Below are 15,409 nucleotides of genomic sequence, written 5' to 3'. Positions count from 1 at the left end.
GTTCCGCTCCGTGTGTGTGGGTCTACTGTGTTCACAAGCGCAACCTGTCCACGAGGAAGGGGGCTCTATATATATATAGCTCTATATCGATAAACGTGATTGGTCAGAGGTGAAGCTTTCAGATCAGCTTTAGATCGTCCCAAACTGATTGGCTTCTCATTGCAACTTGCCAAGCGAAATGAACAGATCTGCAGACTTTTTAAAAAATCAAAATGATCCACCCAGCACTAATTCAAATTGTGCTTAGGGGGAATTATTTTCACCGGACATTATAACCGGAGAGGTTTAAATATGTCGGACTTCAACAGATTTTCCCAGCCAAAAACCGGCAATTACCAGATAACGGAAAAGCTGGTGTGATGCCAGCTACTGTGAGGACTGCTGTATACCGACACGCACCACGGTGAGTTAGTCCTCAGAATTTACAGAAATGACAGAGATGATAAAATATGTAAATTTCCCCGGTGTGGGACTAATAAAGGTTTATCTTATCTTATCTTATCTTATCTTATCTTATCTTATCTTAGCTTATATTATCTTATCTTATATATTTCTAAAGATACTTATGTTACCTGCATATCCCAGCATAAAATTGTATTAGTCTTTAGATATTAAGCCAAATTCCAAATTAATAGTACACGTAGAGATACAACGATCCACTGTTTTCCGGTTCCGATCCGATTCCGATACATACGTGTCGATACTAATACCAGAGCTCTTTTGTCTTCTTATTATTGTTGTTTAGGGCTGCAGATATTCCTCTATAATCCCATTCGAAATGTGTAAGCTTTATTCTTTTTAAAGCAACACTATGTAACTTTTTTTACCTTAAAATAACAGCTTCAAAATCATTGTGATGATACACTGACCCCCCAAACGCCGGTTCTTGCACTATGTAACTTCTGTGTTTAGGTACAAAACCGCAGAAAAAATGTGTTACACATGACGGCACTACGTCACTTCCTTGATGTTTGGTAAGCCTGGAATCATTTATATATAAAAAACCCCAAAAACGATAAATCATAAACTTGCCGGTCAAAATATCTGGTAATAATGGCCATTGAAAACATCGCCGCTCCACCTCCCCGACGGAGCGGGCGAGATGGGCCAGTGGTGCGCCCGGCACCCGCACCTCAGCCAGCACACGTCGGCCCACAGTTTCATTGCACCACGGGGTTTGTTTCACCCTCTGGCTCGAGTGTGCGAGCAAATCTGCCAGTCCGAGCACATCTGGTACCTACATCGGTAGCAAGGGGCTGGTCCCCGCATCCTCTCTCCCCAGGAAAGGCTCCGGGGGAGACGTGAACTGAGTGCTCGCTGAAGCGCCGAGGTCCGTGCAAGGAGAGCTGTAACCTACGTGTACATTATATTTTATATATATATATATATATAATTATAGCATAGACTGTTATTGAAAAGGGACCGATAATGTTCAATCTCGTTCGCTAAAATAATTTTTTTCCGGACACCGGACCGAGTGCAAATGCACTTTTACACCAGTGTTACGGTGCGTTGCGGCGTTACGCAAATTTCCAGTCTGCGGAGCAGATTGCAGGATGTTGCTGAAAAAAATCCCATCTGCATTCTCACGGTCCTGTAGCACAAAACCCCACAATCTAATTGCAATTTCAGCATTTGATATTTTTTAATACAGGTACTCCTCACTTACTGACCGAGTTCCATTCCTACGACCAGGTCGTTAAGCGAATTGGTTGATAAGCGAGGACCCGCCTCCTTCATTACTTCACAGTAAGGGGGCGTGGCGATTGCGAACGCTAGTGTAGTGAATACTGACAGACTGCTGGAACGAGACTAAACCTGAGAACGGTGATGAGCTGAGGGGCTTGACGCTGAGACGCCGTGCATGCAGTGGTATTGTACGCAGCGTACAATACCGACTGGGCGGAGAGCTGGTCTTAAGTCCCAACGTTCGTTAAACAGGTAGGTCGTTAAGTGAGGAGTACCTGTATTCAAATTCCATTCGAATTTCATTCCTGCAGCCCTACAAACTTAGCTGAATGGCTGCTGTGCACAGTTTGGGGTTTGCCAAACTCCAACTGCCAGTTCCTTTTCAGCATTGCGCTTTACAGGTTAATTATTTGCTGAGTTTAATTCCCGAGGAGGCAGAGTATTAAATTAGCTAAATAAAAGCGGGTTCATGGTCCAGCACAAGCTATGGAATGGAATTTGGATTGGCACATGGCTCAGTGGCGTCAGGCCGATATTGAAATGAGTTAATGACGTCAGTATCAGCACCCAATGCCGATATTGGATCGGATCGGTCCCATCTCTAACTAGAAACGTAATACTTCATAGTCAAAACCAGATGTGTTGTCATCATAACATATGTATGTATTCTATTACAGACAATTCATTTGGTTATATTATTTTCCTGAATTGTAGCTAGTTATAACAATAGCCATAATAAATTACACAGTGAAAGTAACATGTATTTATTGTGTCTGTCTTATGAAATAATTGCATTGTTTTTGTGTTTTCGTGTTCCAGATGCCACAGAAAAGCTGAAGGTCTAAGACAGCAAAGAAGCAGTGGGGAGAATGTGCTGCCTTAGAGGTCGCCGATCAGATACTGGGATACCAATAAGACATGAAGACACAAACTCCCAAAATACAAGCAGTTTATTAACCGTCCAAGCAGACATCCGCCGCAAGCCAACTTGCAGCACGTACAGCAGCTGCTCGCCGATCAGTTATGCAGAAGTGCCGAAGCACAGAGATACAGATCCGGGAGACACACGTCATACAGATTAACCTGGAACCCATGCATTGCTGGTTCCAGCTATATTTATTATTATCATTATTATTATTTTAATTATTATTATTATCGTTTATTATCATAAGTTGGAGAGCCTTAAATCCCTGCCCCCGCTGGCTGCTGTTGTTTTTGTTAATGAGAAACTGACATCAGTCGTCTATGGATGACATGGATCAGCTGCATAGACAAGTTGAATAAAATATGTTTTCGGGGCAGTTCCGTCATGTTGTTGTCCAAGTTTGACCCAGATGAGTCCATTACTGTGGAATAATTTAGTAAAAAATGATATCTTTTATCATCGCCTCAACATGCGTGCATGCGCAAATAACAGCATGCACAGATCACATGGTAGCAATCACCAGCTTCCTTGGTGATTGGTCAACAATATCCACCTTTACCAAGATGACGGCACGTGCAGATGTAACTGACGTCAGAACTTTATGGATGTCATGGATCCGACGCACCCACAGACAAAATGAAAAAGATTTGTATTCAGGTTGTTCCAACATGGCGTCGTTCGAATTTCATCCAGATTGGTTCAGCATTGTGGAAGAACTTTGTGATCAACAAGTGTCGTGATTGGACTTTAGTTCAAATGAAATACAATTACGAATTAAATATGTGATACGAACTCTTAACCATAAGAAGTTATAAAGTGACAGGTATTATTTTACCACAAGCAATTGGATTAAACAAAGCGCAGCGTATTAAATGTCACCTCTGAACAAAAAGTAAGGACTGCAAAAAAACTCAAGAAGAATGACTGGAAAAAAACACAGGCTACAGAAGTTGCTGCAAAAGCCCTTAACAACATTTAATATAGATTTTAAGTTCCTTTCAATCGGACGCCCCGGTGTTTTCAGGAATTTCTGTTCTTTGAATAGAAGCCAACAACTATTTGAAATCACTGGACTAAAACCAGTATTGACATAAAATGACACCGGCCAGTGAGTGAATACTGTACAGCTGTACCCAATAGCAAAGAAATCTGCCAAAGACAACCAAAACACCGCATAGGGGCCAACATGATAAGTCTCAGTCTGTGCTAAATCTTGCTGATAGAATTAGCCATATAACAAATTTAAATGATCTGATGAGTTACAAAGTGACAGGTTATTATTATTTTATTACTATTTACCTTTATTATTGTGAGGGACCAAGCTGTCAGACTCAGGAGTCGCAGGTAGATTGGGGAATAAATGTGGATTTATTGACAAAAACATATAATCAACTTAGGGTGGTTGCAAAACAAGTGCAGGGGGAAACTTTCACAAATTAATTACAGTATGATAAAAAAAAACTAAAAATGAGCTCAAAACAACTTAAATAGGGGTTAACATAAAGTCAAACTCAACATAAAGACAACTAGACACACCAAACGGACCTGACCAAATAGAACAGGAGGGAACATATATAGGGATGTGGCAAAACCAAAAAGAAACAAGGGGGGTGAAAGAAATATCAGAAACAGAAATGATTGAGCTATGATTGAACTACTAACTATATATCATTAAACAGGGGACTAAATAACACAAGTGCAAATATTTAAACAAGTGCAAAATACATACAGAATATTCATCCATATAAAGAGATTATTGTTAAAGTAAATGCAAAATAAATGGACGAATGAATGGACTCCTCCACAGCACTTCGAGCCCTGCAGCTGTGGAGTTATGTCCTTTCCAGCAGGAGCAACAAACCTAAACCTAAATCCTATTCATATGTACGTTACATGAAACGAAACCTATGTGTCAGTGTTGTGTTTTAACTTTGTATGTGCATTAAGAATTTTGTTTTGTAAAAAAAACAACAACATTAACAAACATAAGGAACATACATGGGAGCCTTCATCACAATTATGTTTGAAAAAATTAAGTTAAAGTATTGGCGGAATATATATGCTTCTGAGGATAACTGACACGCGCCAGAGTAGGTTTTTCAAAATAAAAAAAACAAATAAAATCACTGTCAGAATTTATAAACATTTGAGATACAAATGTATACAAACTTTCTGAGTTATAATTCCTGGATTAAAAAAAGTGCCATAAAATTATTATATTCCCCAAAATGGATTAAAAAAATTGTGATGAATACAAAGAACTAGTGAACTTCTGCAGTCACAAAACACACCGGAAGAGAAAGCCGAAGCACACTCGTCCATTGAGCTTTAGTGAAGGGACGACTACCCTGGACCGTGTGTATTGCTGCCTGCAGCTATATTTATTATTATTATTATTATTTTTATTATTATACACACACCTTGTTAGAAACCCAGGCTCTGAGGATAAATCAGCTGCATTGATCTGTGATTGGTAGTTGGATTACTGCAGTGGGAATCCTGTGACCTTTGACCCCTTTGTTTGTTCTAACCAGAAATTGAAAAAAAAACCTAATCCGCTACCCCCTCCCCCTCCCCCTCTCCCTCTCCCCCCCTTCCCTTCTGTCCTCTCTCTGCCTCTCTCTCCCCTCTTTCTCTCCCACCTCCCCTCCCTCCTCTCTCTCCCTCTCTCTCTGTCGCATGCTTGTTCCGATCTCCCTTCATCCTTCCCCCCTCCTCCCCCCTGGTGTCAGGTATACAGTGTAAATAGGTGTAATGGATACCCCTCCTCCCCCCCCTCGGACCCCCGGTGCGAGCAAGCTGTCGTCCAACCCCCCCCCCCGCTCCCCGACCCGGTTCCTCCCTCAACGCACCTGTTCTCCTCATAACCTTGTTAGCCCTCACCTGGACTCCATTACTCCTCCATCACGCCTCCCTTACCCTGCCAGTACTCCTCCCTTACTCCATTATTCCTCCATCACTCTCCATTATTCTTCCATCATTCCTCAACACCCCCCCATTTCACCTCCATTACTCCTCATTACTCCTCCATTTCACCTCCATTACTCCTCCATCACTCCTCAGTCACTCCTCCATTACTTCTCCATCAGTCCTCCATTACTCCTCCATCACTCCTCATCACTCCTCCATTTCACCTCCATTACTCCTCCCTTACTCCTCAGTCACTCCTCTATTACTCCTCCATCAGTCCTCCATTACTCCTCCATCACTCCTCATCACTCCTCCATTTCACCTCCATTACTCCTCCCTTACTCCTCAGTCACTCCTCTATTACTCCTCCATCAGTCCATCATTACTCCTCCATCACTCCTCAACACTCCCACTCCTCCATTTCACCTCCTATACTCCTCCCTTACTCCTCAGTCACTCCTCCATTACTCCTCCATCAGTCCTCCATTACTCCTCCATCACTCCTCATCACTCCTCCATTTCACCTCCATTACTCCTCCCTTACTCCTCAGTCACTCCTCCATTACTCCTCCATCAGTCCTCCATTACTCCTCCATCACTCCTCATCACTCCTCCATTTCACCTCCATTACTCCTCCCTTACTCCTCAGTCACTCCTCTATTACTCCTCCATCAGTCCTCCATTACTCCTCCATCACTCCTCAACACTCCTCCCTTACTCCTCAGTCACTCCTCCATTACTCCTCCATCAGTCCTCCATTACTCCTCCATCACTCCTCATCACTCCTCCATCACTCCTCCATTACTCCATCACTCCTCATTCCTCCTCCATTACTCCTCCATCGCTACTCATCATTCCTCCATTTTACCTCTATTACTCCTCCATCATTTCTCCATTTTTCCTCCATTACTCTTCCACTACTCCTCCATTTCTCCTCCATTACTCCTGCATTTACAAATGCATTTGAATTCATGATGAAAGTGAGCGTTTCCAACGTTTCGTGTTTTCCAAAATGATAATCTTCATCTCACATGGTGTTTCTGAAAGCTGAACCATACGAGGTCCAAAATATTTTTAGTTTCATGAGAATTGTCGTTTTATTCGAATCCCCGCTGATGTTTTATTTATTGATTTTGTCTAAATTCACTGATCAATCAAGTTTTTATCAATAGCAGTTCTGCAGCAAAACAAAGCTTCGCTCTGTGTGTGTGTGTGTGTGTGTGTGTGTGTGTGTGTGTGTGTTTCTGTGTGTGTATGTATTTCTGCATGTGTGTGTGTTTGTGTGTTTTTGTGTGTGTGTTTGATTCTATGTGTTTGTGTGAGTGTGTGTGTGTGTGTGTGTGTGTGTGTGTGTGTGTGTGTGTTTGTGTGAGATTCTCTTTATGTGTGTGTGTGTGTGTTTGTGTGTTATCTGCAGGACTGCAGCTAATAAAGCTCCTTCCTGAGGGAAGAGGCTGAACTTCCTGTTGCAGTTTATTTATTCGGAGGCTCCGTTTCAGGAGAGCTGCTCGTAAACACAGATCTCTCTTCTTATTTATTTCTAATTCCCTGAACCCGCTCTGCCGTGCAACCTGATCGCTGCCAGCTCGTGAAAACGTCGCTTTCTTTGCGAGCGGCTGAGGAGGAAGTCCTCCCCCGTGCGATCTCTTCCTCTGCTCTTTAATTCCAGCCCTCGGCCACTCGCACAAATAAATACCTTTCTACTTAAACACACACAGGGTAATTAACACAGCCCATCTGTTCCTCGCTGCGATGACACCAGCCCGGTCCTACACTCCTGGCTGCAGCCGTCTTGATAACAAGCTGCTCCATAAAGAGGAGGAACCAGAAACAAACAGAAAACAGTCAAAACAGCGACGTGAGGAGGGTAATGTGCTGAGGTCACAGGGTGGAGGGTCATCATGTTCAAGTGTCCTTGAGCAAAACACTGAACCCCAAACTGCTGAGCGGTTTGATGAGCGGGTTGCAGCCTCGCATGGCAGGGTGAATGTGTGTGTGTGAATGAATGAGTGTGTGCGCGTGTGTGTGTGTGTGTGTGTGTGTGTGTGTGTGTGTGTGTGTGTGTGTGTGTGTGTGTGTGTGTGTGTGTGAATGAATGTGTGTGTGAATGAATCAATGTGTTTGTGAATGGGTGAATGTGAGGCAAAAGTTGTGAAGTTGTTGAAGTTGTGAAAAAGTTGTCTTTGTGTCCCTGGACTAGAAAGGACACTGTATCAAACACTATTCATTTAAATCCCATTTCCATGTAGCACAATGGACTCTGTGAGGTCAGTAACTAGTGGACTGTACATCATCAGCAGATCCTTAAACAAGAAGCGTCATCAGAGTCCCAGTTAGACATATTTATTAGAATGAGACAAACAGACAGAGGTTAGAAAGTGAAGCAGGTCGGTTCAGAGGAGGGAAGAGCAGGAAAGAGGGAAAGACAGAAGGAGAGAAGGATGAAGAGAGTGGAAGAGGAGTCCAGGCGGAGCTTCAGTCTCCTGGTGGAGGTGGAGAGAGCTTCCTGGACACCACCGCATTGTGCTATCAGCAGGTTCCTCTCCTCTCAGGACCTTCCCTAAACTTCCTCTACGCTCTAGTAACAGTTTCTCTAGGTTCCTGTACGTTCTAGTGAAGGTCCCTTTAGGTTCTGAATGGTCTGGTTCCTCATACCTTCCACTGCTTTCCTCTAGGTTCCTCTACGCTCATCTAGGTTCCTCTACGTTCTAGTGAAGGTTCCTCTACGTTCCTCTAGGTTCCTCTAGGCTCTAGTGAAGGTTCCTCTAGGTTCCTGTGCATTCTAGTGAAGGTTCCTCTAGGTTCCTCTACGTTCCAGTAAGGGTTCCTCTACGTTCCTCTCGGTTCCTCTAGGCTCTAGTGAAGGGTCCTCTAGGTTCCTGTGCATTCTAGTGAAGGTTCCTCTAGGTTCCTCTATGTTCCAGTAAAGGTTCCTCTACATTCCTCTGGGGTTCTTTACACTCTAGAAGTTCTTCTAAGTTCTTCTACATTCCATTGAAGGTTCCTCTAGATTTCTCTATATTCCAGAAAAGGTTCCTTTACGTTCCTCTATGTTCCTCTACGCTCTAGTGAAGGTTCCTCGAGGTTCCTGTGCATTCTCGTGAAGGTTCCTCAAGGTTCCTCTACGTTCCAGTAATGGTTCCTCTACGTTCCTATAGGTTCCTCTACACTCTAGTAAATGTTCCTCTAGGTTCCTGTGCATTCTAGTGAAGGTTTTTCTATGTTCCTCTAGGTTTCTCTACACTCTAGAGGTTCCTCTAGGTTCCTCAACGTTCCAGTGAAGGTTCCTCTAGGTTCCTCTAAGTTCCAGTAAAGGCTCCTCTACGTTCCTCTAGGTTCCTCTATGCTCTAGTGAAGGTTCCTCTAGGTTCCTGTGCAGGTTCCTCTAGGTTCCTCTTCATTCCAGTAAAGGTTCCTCTACATTTCTCTAGATTCCTCTCCGCTCTAGTGAAGGTTCCTCTAGGTTTCTGTGCGTTCTAGTGAAGGTTCCTCAGCGCCGCTGCTGCCTCATTTATTAATGAGCCACTTTGAGCAAACAGCTTGAACACATCGTGTTAAACAGGCGGAGAAGCTGTTGTGACTGTTGTGCAGCAGCTGAGCGTCGTGGAGGACGGAGCCCCTAAGGAGCCAGAACATCTGGAGCAGCAAAGAATTGTGGGTCTGAGCCCCGTGGCGCTCCGGGAGCCGGCAGGGGGAGCGCAATATTTAGGGGGAAAGTTTGAAGGGAACTTGGTTTAACCCAGAGAAGAGACTTTGGAAAGAGCCTGCAGGGCATGCTGGGAAAACACACCTAGACAGGAAATGACATCTGATTCCCTCTAAGTCCTCCTGCGATGGAAGGGTCAGTGGGCCTGCAGCCTCTGACTGACAGTACTGACACAGCACTGATACAGTACCACAGTACACTGACAGGACATGGTACTATTTGCGCGTGTCTTAACAGAACTGGGCGTTGAGTAGTTTCTGATGACAGGTAAAAATATTGATAGAATTCATTCAGAAAGATCAATTAGTAAAAAATGTTACTAGACAGTCTTCAGTAGTAGTCTCTTTGAAATTGCAATAATCCTGTAGTAACAGCAAAGTTCTACAGAAATGAAACCTCAAACCTTGAGATGGAAGAATGATTTCATGGTGACTGGTCATTAAATTAGATTAATAGCTTTTGCAGTCTACTACATCATGTCTTCACAGCCTGCAATACTTCACAGTGTGAGTGGAATTATACTGAAAAATACAGATGACATAAATAATATACTCTTACGATTACAATACTGTGAGTATTTGTAATCAGTTACTTCTCAGCAGCAGCACAAGGGAAAATCAATCCCCTCTCTCTCTCTCTCTCTACCCCCCCCCCCCACTCCCCTCTCGCTAACAGCTGTTTATCCAGAGGCTCCAGCTGAATATTCATGATTCCTCTGTTCCCAGAGCTTGCCATCCATGCAGCTGGCCCACACACTCATACTGTACACACACACACACAGACACACACACACACACACACACACACACACACACTGTGTGTGTGTGTGTGTCTGTCCATCTATCTATCTATCTATCTATCTATCTATCTATCTATCTATCTATCTATCTATCTATCTATCTATCTATCTATCTATCTATCTATCTATCTATCTATCTATCTGTCCCCAGCAGGGACCTCCCTCTCTGTCTTTAAGAAGCACTTGAAGACCCAGCTCTTCAGTGAGTACCTCCTGTCCTAACCTACAATTACTTAGCACTACCTAGCAGTATTTATTGTTACACTAATGTCTCTGTTGCAATGTAGCTTGAATGTTATTCTCCCTTGTAAGTCGCTTTGAATAAAAGCGTCTGATAAATGACAAAATGTAAATGTAAATGATCCAAACATTGTCCTGAGTGCATGTGTGAAAGCAGCTTAGGTGTGTGGCAACACTCCACTGTGACCGGTGTAGCTGAGTCCGATTTATAACTTTTATTGTTTTGGGTTTTTTTTAGCTCAGCTTCATCAAAACCTTTTTATTTGTGAGTAAAGAATATGTGTGAATATATTAATAGGTGAATCTGATGTTTGACATGTTGAATCACAGTCACTTTTCTCTTTGTAACTCATTTAAAAGTTGATAAAAGTTGTTTGTGAACAGTGCCGTGATCATGTGGGGCATTTAAGTAACATTTTTTGGTTTATTTTATCGTTAATTTGTTTATTTGTTAATATTATTTGTTAATTTGTTATTGTTATTTGTTAATTTTAGGAGGTGATTAACAAAGCCAGTCAGTGTCCCTGTGGGTTGTGAGAGGAGCCTCCTCTGCTGCTCACTGGCTCAGTGTTCACACATTAATGTCACTGCTGTTGACTGCTCTGTATTTCCATTTAAACCTTTTTCTGTTGCTTAGTTTACTTTAGAGACATTGTTTCTGCTTCAATGTTGAAAGTGGAAGTTGTGTCGGAGTGACTGTCTGATGACACCATGACAACGTCACCTCCAAAACGCAACAGTTCATATTGTTATGCTCTGCAGTATGTACTGCAGCGTCTACCGTAGTGTGTACTGTAGCCTGTTTTGTACCGCGTAATGTAGTGTTTACTGTTGCGTGAACTGCAGCGTGTACTGTAGCATGTACTGCAGCGTGTACTGTATTGTGTACTGTAGTGTTTACTGTGGTACTATCCATCATACCGACTGTATATGAAGGGTTGCTTTCTGCTGAAACATTATCTTTAAACATCTATGTCTCAACATCAAGTCCAAATGAAAACTATCGACCCAATGTGACACAGAGAGGTTGTGGGGTGTACTGGATAGTACACTGGCAGGAAGTAATACTCCTGCGAAGGAAGTGATATAAGGAGACAGGAAGTAGCCTCACTAAGGAGACAGGATCCCCTGCTCTGACTGTGGCGTGTGTGTGTGTGTGTGTGTGTGTGGGGGGGGGGGGGGTACACATATGTTTCTTATAAAATGCAGCGGAAATCCATGTTGACTGCCAGTGGAGGGTGAGGGGCGAGAGAGGGAGGGAGGGCGGGGGTGGGAGAGTTTCAAAGACGAAAAGCAGAGTTCGTTGAAAGTGAAGGTGAAATTTAAACACTCATCTTCCTGTTGTCGCCTCACTTTAGGAAGTGTCGAAGGACACACACACACACACACACACACACACACACACACACACACACGCACACACACACACACATACACACACACATAATTGCTCCAGATGCACCAGCTCACATTCCTTCCAGCTTTGCTCCAAACCGTTTAAACTGGGAATCTGCTGGGTTTGATATCGAATATGTACTGTATTATGGGATGGATTCATGAATCCTATCATAACTTCATAACGATTTCTGAGTTTGACTGGAGGTGTCGTCTTAGCAACCAAGCATCAGCTTCTGGTTGCTAAGACATGCCATGGTTGCCAAATTTCAAGTATAGAGTTTAGATTTTAGAGCAGCTTTATTAATGATGCTAAATAAGTCATAACATTACATTACATTTACATTTAGTCATTTAGCAGACGCTTTTATCCAAAGCGACTTACAATTGTTCAAACGCCGATGGACGCAGCCATCAGGAGCAATTAGGGGCTAAGTGTCTTGCTCAAGGACACTACAGCATGCTAGCAGGAGGAGCCTGGGATCGAACCAGCAACCTTTTTAGATGACTAGACCACCAGCTTTACCGCCTGAGCTACCATCAATTGACTGGATTTACTACATTTTCTGTATTTACATTGTATGGTTTGGTTCATGAAATTAAACGTATGAAACTACTTCCTGTTTAAGCACGCAGCCAGTATGACTTGTTTCTGTTTCTGAGTAAATTAATATAAATATATAAATATTTTTAAATCATTTTCAATTTTTTAGTTTCTAGACATATGGAGGTAAACGGTACTTGTATATATTTTTTATATATGACAGGGAGTTGACAATGTGTCAACCAGACCACACAAAATGGCTGATAATGGCCCAAATCTGGTTGCCCGGGGCAACTGGCCAACTGCCGTGGTTTAGGGTATTAGTGTGTTTAGAGGCAGTGGCTCCATCACAACCTGTATTTACAACGTTTATAATCACTTTAATATTTCCATGTGTGGTGACGTGGTTGAGAGTGGAGCAGGCCTCCCAATGTTACAGGGTGGTGGTACAGGCCTCCCAGCCGGGTGGTGTTACAGGGTGGTAATACAGGCCTCCCTTCAGGGTGGTGTTACATGGTGGTGGTACAGGCCTCTCAGCAGGTTGATGTTACAGGGTGGTGGTACAGGCCTCCCAGCAGGGTGGTGTTACATGGTGGTGGTACAGGCCTCCTAGCAGGGTGGTGTTACATGGTAGTAGTACAGGCCTCACAGAAGGGTGGTGTTGGGTGATGTTACAGGCCTCCCAGCAGGGTGGTGTTGGGTGATGTTACAGGTCTCCCAGCAGGGTGGTGTTACATGGTGGTGGTACAGGCCTCTCAGCAGGGTGGTGTTACATGTTGGTGGTACAGGCCTCCTAGCAGGGTGGTGTTACATGGTAGTAGCACAGGCCTCACAGAAGGGTGGTGTTGGGTGATGTTACAGGCCTCCCAGCAAGGTGGTAATACATAGTGATGGTACAGGCCTCAAAGCAGAGTGATGTTACAGGGTGGTGGTACAGGCCCCCCAGCAGGGTGGTGTTACAGGGTGGTGGTACAGGCTTCCCAGCTGGGTGGTGTTGCGGGGTGGAGCAGGTCCAGTATTCCAGCAGGATTATTAGAATTTATATATAATAGTTTCACAGATATACACCTGCCCCTCCCCACCCCTCTCGCTCCCTCTCTTCCCAGCTCTTCGTTTTCAATGCACGGTGGTGTAGTAACAAAGAGCTACCGGCAGAGGGAGCCATAACTCTACCAGTAGACTACTGCTCAGTTTCAGTCCTCTGTATTATATACTCTATACTGTATACTGTGTATATATATATATATATATATATATATATATATATATATATATATATATATATCTTGTATCTTTTAAATAATTGTTGGAAATATTGTGTATACTGTATATATATATATATCTTGTATCTTTTATCTAATTGTTGGAAATATTTTTTATATTTTTCAGATAACATTTCATAAATACTTTTATTGTTTTGTACGTTAATTCTTTCATCCATCTGCTAAAAATGTTTCAAGCCACTGGCACATTTTGTATTTCTATTCACCTTCTAATACAGTTACAAAGGTCTTTAATCAACAGCAGACATGTTGGTACTGCGTCCCCTCCAGGCCAGTGGCGATGGTAAATGGAGACATTACTGTAAAGGAGGATTTAGGGGCTTTCGCTCCAGAAAAGGGGGATTTGGCCCCGGACAGAAGTGGGTGTTGTAGGAAGATAGCAGCGCTGCAACAAAGGAGCGTTGAGCTGCACACAGCGCACGTTAGTCACAGTATGTGTGTGTGTGTGTGTGTGTGTGTGTGTGTGTGTGTGTGTGTGCCCAGGCCCTCAGGAGATGCACACACAGAGAAGGAATATCGGATGGCAGAAAGTTTCAATTAAAGGAAAACTCTGTTATATTTTAACCTAAACCTTATTTTTCAAATCATTGGGATAAATCACAGTGATCGGCATCAGACTCTTTTTAAATCCAGAATTAGGTAAACAGCTTCAGTCACATGCAAAGCAACCAAGACAACGCTTGCCCCATTGCTCTGCATTTATCCCAATGATTGAAAAATACGTTTTCAGAGTTTTCCTTTAAAAACGAGTTAGAGAGCTCTTTACTAATAATTACATATATGATCATATAGGTGACTATTAACTATCGAATGAAACTACGACAATGTACGAGAGGAAGTTATTATGATTATTGATTGCTAATTATAATACTAAAATATGGCTGCAGGCAGCAGTACACAGGGTCAAGTTTAGTCCTCTTCCATTTTTCCTAGTTTCCATAAAACCTACCATCACTTCATATCGTCAGCAATCACACATTTACAGATTTCCACTATTCCACAATTATACCATTCTCAACTATTTCACAAATTTAGAGGTAAACAGAGAGGTATCACAATAATACGCCAATTCATAAGTATATTATTATTATTATTATTATTATTATTATTATTATTATTATTATTATTATTATTATTATTATTATTATTATTTTATTATTAATAATAAAATTATAATTATTATAATTATTATAATACAAATAATTTTATTATAATTAGTATTTTATAAATTATTAATATTAATAATAATAATAATAATAATAATAATAATAATAATAATAATAATAATAATAATAATAATAATAATAATAATAATGTTTTACAGAGGTTTTTGAGTATGGCAGTTGCTGGTGCTGCGTTGGTTTATTTGTTCGACCAATCACCTTGGACTTCCGTAACTGAAGGTGGTGTAGGTTAGTCCTTGGGCCTCATGAACAATGTTTTAAAAACTATGTCCTTTTCCTGGTGTGGAGATAAAAGAAAGAGACAGTTCCTCCAAAAGTTCCTGCGGTGCGGAAACGCCTTCTGTGACCGGTTACAGTTTCTGTGAAAAGCAGCATCGGCTCCTGCTGTGTCTCGTTTCGAACAAGAATAAATATATGGAACGCTATGGGGAGCAACTACTCCAATGCAGTTTACAACGCAAAAGTCGCTGGATGAGAATGGTCACCCAGAAACGACCCCTGGACTTACATAACATTGGATGATGATGTCACAAAGTGTTCCGCTCCTCAAACTAATCAAGGTGCGCCAACGTTCTTCAACTTCTGGTAAATTTGCAACGGTCTTTCATTAATTCCTGCTCCAAATGTACATCGATATTGATCAAACTTCAACCCCTAGACGTCTGAAACCTCCCTGTTCCAACGAGACCTCAACCATATCTGTGTATACTGCGGTTGACGTGTTTCAGATACTT

The sequence above is a fragment of the Zeus faber genome, assembly GCF_960531495.2.
Source record: "Zeus faber genome assembly, chromosome: 1".
Classification (NCBI taxonomy): Eukaryota; Metazoa; Chordata; class Actinopteri; order Zeiformes; family Zeidae; genus Zeus; species Zeus faber.
Note: the sequence above shows the minus strand (reverse complement) of the source record.